The following is a 6915-nucleotide window of genomic DNA, read 5'->3' as shown; positions in this document are numbered from 1 at the left end:
CTATTATATAACAAATCCAAATATTGTGTTTTTATAAGAAGTATAAGTCAACTCATCACAAGTAGTACATACATAATACTTTCAGGAATTTTTAGATACTTGCACCTTGTGGTGCACAATTCAATAGTCTCTGCTTTCCTGTTTATACTTACCTTTATTGATTTCTGTGAGAGAAATATACAAAAGACAAGTGTCTATTAAATAGTCAGTCATTTAATTATAACTATAACTATTCCTAAACTTAAGACTTAGATAGTACTTTAAATTCTTGTTATAAGAGAGTTTAGGACTTAAGATGGAGTTAGCCTAAAGAAAAAGGCTACCTTTTGCTGCCATGTCTGAGGTAATTCTCTAATGTGTGCTTTCTCATGTACTTCTAAGCAGACATTCTCAGCAAGAAATCAGATTCTCTCTCTCTCTCTCTCTCTCTCTCTCTCTCTCTCTCTCTCTCTCTCTCTCTCTCTCTCTCTCTCTTTCTCTCGCCCTTAGGGAATTACAAATAAGGAGCCTGAAATAATTTTTTTAAAGGAGATCCACTATTCCTCTGAAAATTTGGAAGACATTACAATTTATTTTTGTGACATTCCAAAGCAGTTATTCTAAATTTTCAGGTTGAAATAATACTGATGACTGGGTTCCCTCCCAGAGAGTATGATTTAATTGGATTGTGTTTTGTCCTTGATAAAGTGATTTTTGAAAGCTCCCAGGTTGTAATAACTGAAGTCAAAGTTGAGACCCATTGTCTGAATGAATAGAATTACTAGGGAAAAAAATCTGTGTTATTCAATATTTTTTGATTATCCACAGTTAATTCAGTACTAACCAAATGCTATGAGGGACTTAAAAAATCTATCCTTTTATGGCTGAGGAGATAAAGCAAGCATATAAAAAAATAGAGCAGGATATGAAATGACATGATAAATGATAATCTGTGTAGTAGTAATTTGTATAAACCTAGTATTGGTTATACAAATTCAAGAAAAAAATATACATTTTTGGTTAAAATGTGTGTGTGTGTGTGTGTGTGTGTGTATGTTTGTGTGTGTACGTGTAATGTTAAAGATGAGTTAGAATTAGCAAATGGATAAACAACTTTGGGCCTTAATAAAGTTAAATATTACTTAGATTTTACATTTCATTTCTCTTAAAACTTTTCTTCCAATAATTCCAATGTATTTTAATCTAACAAAAAAAGGGAACATCATATCTCCAGGCTGAGTTAGACTATTAAATAACCATTTACCTTTTATTCAATATAATCGATCAGTCTGTGACAATTTCCTTTTTGATAAAATTTTCATATTAGTTATAAGTACTCTTTCTGTGCTAATTTGTAATGCTTTAGGACAAAGTTTTAATATCTGGACATTGAACCATTGCTGGCAATTGTGGAAACCGAGGAAATAAAATGTGTGAAGGGCAATACATTACTGTGGTCCTGATTTCTGACAAATGAGAAATAATTTAATTATCCTCTTGTAAACTTTAACATGTGAAGAAATCATGTCTTTATCTATTATTGATCGTTACCATTATCATTAGTTATGAAACAAATGGTTGCATAAATTGCATACATTGTATTAATTTTAAATTTCTGGAACAATGCCTCTCTCTGTGTGTGTGTGTGTGTGTGTGTGTGTGTTTAATTAGCATAGATTAAATAGATTAAATCTTCAATGTTGCAGAAAATATGCAGAAGGAAGGTGTACATCTTTTTTTTTAATGTGAGGAGGAAGCTTAGAATATGAGAATACTGTGAGCAATTAAAAGATGAACAGCATAACTTGTAATGAAAAGATATTTTAACTTTGGCAAATAAAGCAGTACTTACATATGAAAGAAGTAGGTAAAAAGCAGAAGTTGATGAATAATTTGCAAAAAGAAAAATTTTAGGCAGTGTTATCATATGAATGGTGGTAATAATTTCCAATGAAGATGACTGAATTTAAACACCAACATGTATGGCATTTGTATTATTGCTATTCCCTTTAAAACCGGGGTTAGAATTACTAATGAGATCTTTAGTTAGTCTTACTACCAAGAAGTGCTCTGTTCCTTGACCATGAAAAAGCACTGTACAGACAAGATGCTAACTATTCACTTACTAATGAGACTATCTGATTTGGGGTTTGTTTGATGCTTTAGCTCTTGATCAGAGTGGGATTATGAGTTGTTAGAGATACTATCCAAAGGATGAAGTATGTAATAAATCCATGTAGCATATCACAGGTGGTGTTAATTAGCATCACTTGAGTAAGGTGGCATTAACCAGATTTCAGATTTCTCCTTTTTTTGGGGGGGGATTAAAACTAGGGGTTGCTTAACCACTGAACCATATCACCATAAATTTTATTTTGAGATATGTTCTCATGAAGTTGCTGAGGTTGAACTTTCAGTCCTCCTCACCCAACTGCTGGAATTACAGGTATGCATCATTGCATCTGGCCCGAATTCTCCTTTTAAAGTGATTCTTTCCCTCTTTCCATCATCTTTTCTTTGAAAGGGAGTCAGTAAATTCAGTGTGGACTCAAAAGAGTGGGTTTTATCTTCTAAAGGGCAGTGTATACACATATATTACTTTGAACTATTTTTAAAATAAGTAATGCCTATGAGGAAAGAGGTTTTAAAAGGAAGATGTGATCATGTTCTACGGTAAAATTTATGTTGAAGATGTAGCAAAAATCTTTATCAATTTATAAGTTCTATTTTGTAAGTTTATATATAATTTATAAGTTACATTTTTGTTGATTTAAGTAACTTTTTTAGTTGTAGATGGACACAATATCTTTATTTTATTTATTTATTTTTATGTAGTGCTGAGGATCAAATCCAGTGCCTCAAGCATGAGAGGCAAGGGCTCAACCACTGAGCTACAACCCCGACCCAAATGTTATATTTTACGAAGAGCAGTTTCAACTTAATTGTGAGGATTAGATATAAGTAAGTGAGGGGAAAAATGAATAAATGAGGAGGAATTAAAGTCAGCATATATGCACACTTCTTTAGAGATACTTAGGTAGGAAGAGTAAGGAAGCATAGCCCACAATTCATGTGACAATGGTAATCACATTCTGTTCTTTCAGTGCATTGTATTCCAGTAAAATTATTTTCTATTTTATTTCAGGATTTTAGTGATCTTAGTCATAGTGAAAACAAGATTCAGAATCCTCAACTTGATTAAATTCATTAAATTTAAATCACAAAGATCATATATTAAAATCCAAAGTTCTCATGGATTTCATTAGTTTATAAACATGCATAGAACAGATTTCTGTGTGTAAGAAGCAGATCCTGAAGAAAAAGATAATGTTCTGTTTGGAATCAAGTTAGAAATTATAAGTTTGCTGTTAGCATATGTCAAATCTAAGTAGATGATGTGGCCTTGCTGCACAAAGACCTGTGCTTATGTATGTCATATTGAATTAATGGTTTTTTAAAAATTTTTTTAATATTTATTTTTCAGTTTTTGGTGGACACAACATCTTTATTTTTATTTTATGTGGTGCTGAGGATCGAACCCAACGCCTCGCACATGCCAGGTGAGCACGTTATTGCTTGAGCCACATCCCCCGCCCTAACTTTGGTTTTTATAATTACAGGAGGCTTGATATATTTTTTTTTTTTACAAATAGTTTTTTACAGGAACCTATTTTTTCCAGTAGTCACATTTGACATATATATCTTGGTAACAACAATGGTAACAACAATGGTAAAAAATAAAAACCTTAGCAATTTCATTATCATTTCACTCCATAGTAACAATACAAGATTCAATGTTACTGGGAGAAGGGAAGTGAGCAGATAAGTTGACATCAATACACTGTGATGCCAGTTTCATATCTAGAGGAACACGTGAAGTTCTGAGTTAAAGTCCCATTATTTCATTCTTTATTTTAAATTCGAACTTTCTGAAATGTTTCTAAGAACTATAGACAAATTTTCATATTTATTGTTCCCAATAGCCTGCATTACTCATGGGCTGGTACAAGTGTATACTGTGTGAGATTTTTTATAAACTATCATATATTCAATGAGTACAAAGTGATGCTTCTCAGAATTCTCTCTACATCTAAAGATGTTTAACATGAAAAATGCAGCAATAGAAGCAATGTTTGTTTTCAATGTTCCCATAAGATAACATTCTAAAATTGTCCCTTGCAATTTTGTTGTCCATTTTATGGACCATAAATAAATATTGCAAATATTTATTAGTTTACATACAGGTTCTTTGGTACTCTGAGTCACTATGTTTGTTTGTGCTCGGGCTTGCCGTCCATTGGTCATTCTCTGCTGATCTTCTCCTCCATCCCTAAAACAAAGAAAGAAAGAATGTATGCACTTTATCACTCGAACTTCGATGATGAGTAATGTTTATAGTTAGATTGATATTTTGGTTTATATCACTATACGTTTTCTGCACAGTCACCTTCCAATATTTTATCACAATCAAAAATATATATTTTATATGACATTTTCTGCTCCAAAGAAATATAGAGAGTATATCTACCCTAAGTATCTAAAAGTTCTAAGACAATGTTTTATATATGCATACAGAAGGTATAGCCAAAGATTTTTAATAACTGTCCTATTCTAAATATTATATAACATGTTAAGTCTTGAGATTAATTTTATAATACTAATGAGCTGCATGCTTCATTTCCATTTTCTTTTCTTTATCCTTATCAAATAAATTTGGGAGACATGTGGTTTTTGAGTAAGGGCCCAAAAGTGAATACAGTTTACACTAAATAGCATGGATCCAATAGGGAATTAACTTGATCCTACATCAGGAGGGAGAGAAAAATGAGCAGAAAAACACAGTGGTATTTCACTGGATGCCTTTGGGTTTGGTTTTACATCTGTTATCATACCTGAAATTGCTCCACAACCTAACAAGTTATTTAGTCATTATAAAGAGAAATTAAGAAATTCTGACCTGAACATAACACAGCTCAAATAACAAACTAGAGCAGCACTTCCTAAGCCACAAAGTTATGAAGTGTCTCTTGCCATCTGCCTGCTCTTACACAGTTCAGAGGGTCTCAGCCACCTTCTTTGCATTTCTAACTCTTACCATCTTTGGCAGATTGCTGGCAGTGGGAGAGTCTGCTTTCCTTAGTTTACTGTGTTCATTTACAATCCTCCTTCGGAGTTTCATCAGTGTGGTTGACAAAGCAGTTAATGCTTGATTCTGAAGGAAAATAAAAGTAGAATTATTTCTAGTATATTTAAAAATGACATATAATTGTGGATCAGGCTTTGATGTTTCAAGAGAACAAAGATAAATTAGAGAGCATTGTTCAAGATATTATTGGTTGTTAGCATTTTCAATGAATCTGAGCCAAAGCTATGACTCTCAAATAGAAAATAGTCTACTAAGGCTTCAAGAATGAGAATGTAATTCATAGCAGGATAATATATAACTCCTCCAGTGTCATAAATATTCATTTTATTTTAAGTGCTGTCTTCATGTGATCTTTCTGGATACATGAATAATGACACATTATAATAGCCAAGGTAAATGTTATGAAGCATTAATATATTCCCATTCAATTAGTATGCAACCTAGAAGTATTAACAGTGGGGCTGTGACATTACTGCAAACTTTAAGAGGAACATTTACCTCTGGAATGCTCAGTAAAAGCATTCCAGGTATTAGTGAGTAAATTATATGGTATCACAGGAAAGGTAGATTTGCCATATTAAACAAATTTTCAAGGCAACTGTGAGGTAATGAAGCCATTGGATTAATGGTCCATTACTGGCTTTTTAAAAAAATTAATGGAAATGCAACTGACAAAGGATTAATTCAGATGCTGATGTTGGAGTTTATATATTTCTGTATGTGTGGGTGTGGAGAGTGCATTGGTTTGTATAGACAGTTCAGATAAGAGAGAAGAGCATTTTGATGACCTAAAATTACATGTTGTAATGTTTGTAGGGAAATACAAGATTTTTAAGTGTCAGTCTAAAGTGGAAGGACCACTGGTGAATTTTATCTGACAGGTTGTGTTATAGTTTGTATGTGAGGTGTCCCCCCTAGAGTCCTGTGTTACTGTAGGAATATTCAGAGGTGAAACGATGAGATTGTGAGGCTTATAACCTGATCAGCCCATCCTACTATGAATGGACTGAATGTTAACTATTGGCAGGTGGGGCATGAGTAGAGGAAATCAGTCACTCTGTTGTGTTCTGGAAAGGTAAATCTTTTTTATGGCCCCTTTCTTTCCCCTTTTTTTCTACCTCTCTTTAGTTCCTGACACTGCCATGAACTGAGTAGCTTTTCTCTGTTGGGACCTTCTGCCATAATGTCCTGCTTTGCCTTGGGCACAGAATAATGGGCTAAACTCCTGACATTGTGAGCCAAAATAAACTTTTTCTCGTCCAAGTTGTTCTTGTTGGGTATTTGATCACAGCAAAGAAAGACTGACAAAAACACATTGAGATAAGTCATCTGATCCTACAGCCATACTGACTATCCTCAAGAATCTGCAACTATTACCCTTATAGATGCAATTACATTTTATTGCCATTATCTAGGATATGTCCATCTCCTCACCCATCTTTGATATTCCTAAGAACAAGGGACCATTAGTGATTGCCTTGTGCCAACAGATTGAGTAAAGCTGCTGCCTCCTAAGGTAGAAGTGATACACATGTTAAACAGTAGGAATGATTAATTTGCATTTTAGAAAAGCATTTATGCAATATCCCTAGATATTTCTTACTGGTCCCTGAAACCTAATTAAAAGTAGTTACATTTAAAACATAAAAAAGTTAGTTCCTGAGAAATTACTAATTATTTTCTGCCTATTACAACATAGTGCCTTGTACATAAAAATTCTGCAGATGAAATGTATATTTTTAATGAGCACAAATAAAGTTTTTATTACATTACTAGAAGTATTTATTAAG

Source organism: Ictidomys tridecemlineatus, chromosome 8, assembly GCF_052094955.1.
Source record: "Ictidomys tridecemlineatus isolate mIctTri1 chromosome 8, mIctTri1.hap1, whole genome shotgun sequence".
NCBI lineage: Eukaryota > Metazoa > Chordata > Mammalia > Rodentia > Sciuridae > Ictidomys > Ictidomys tridecemlineatus.
This window is presented reverse-complemented; position numbering follows the sequence as displayed.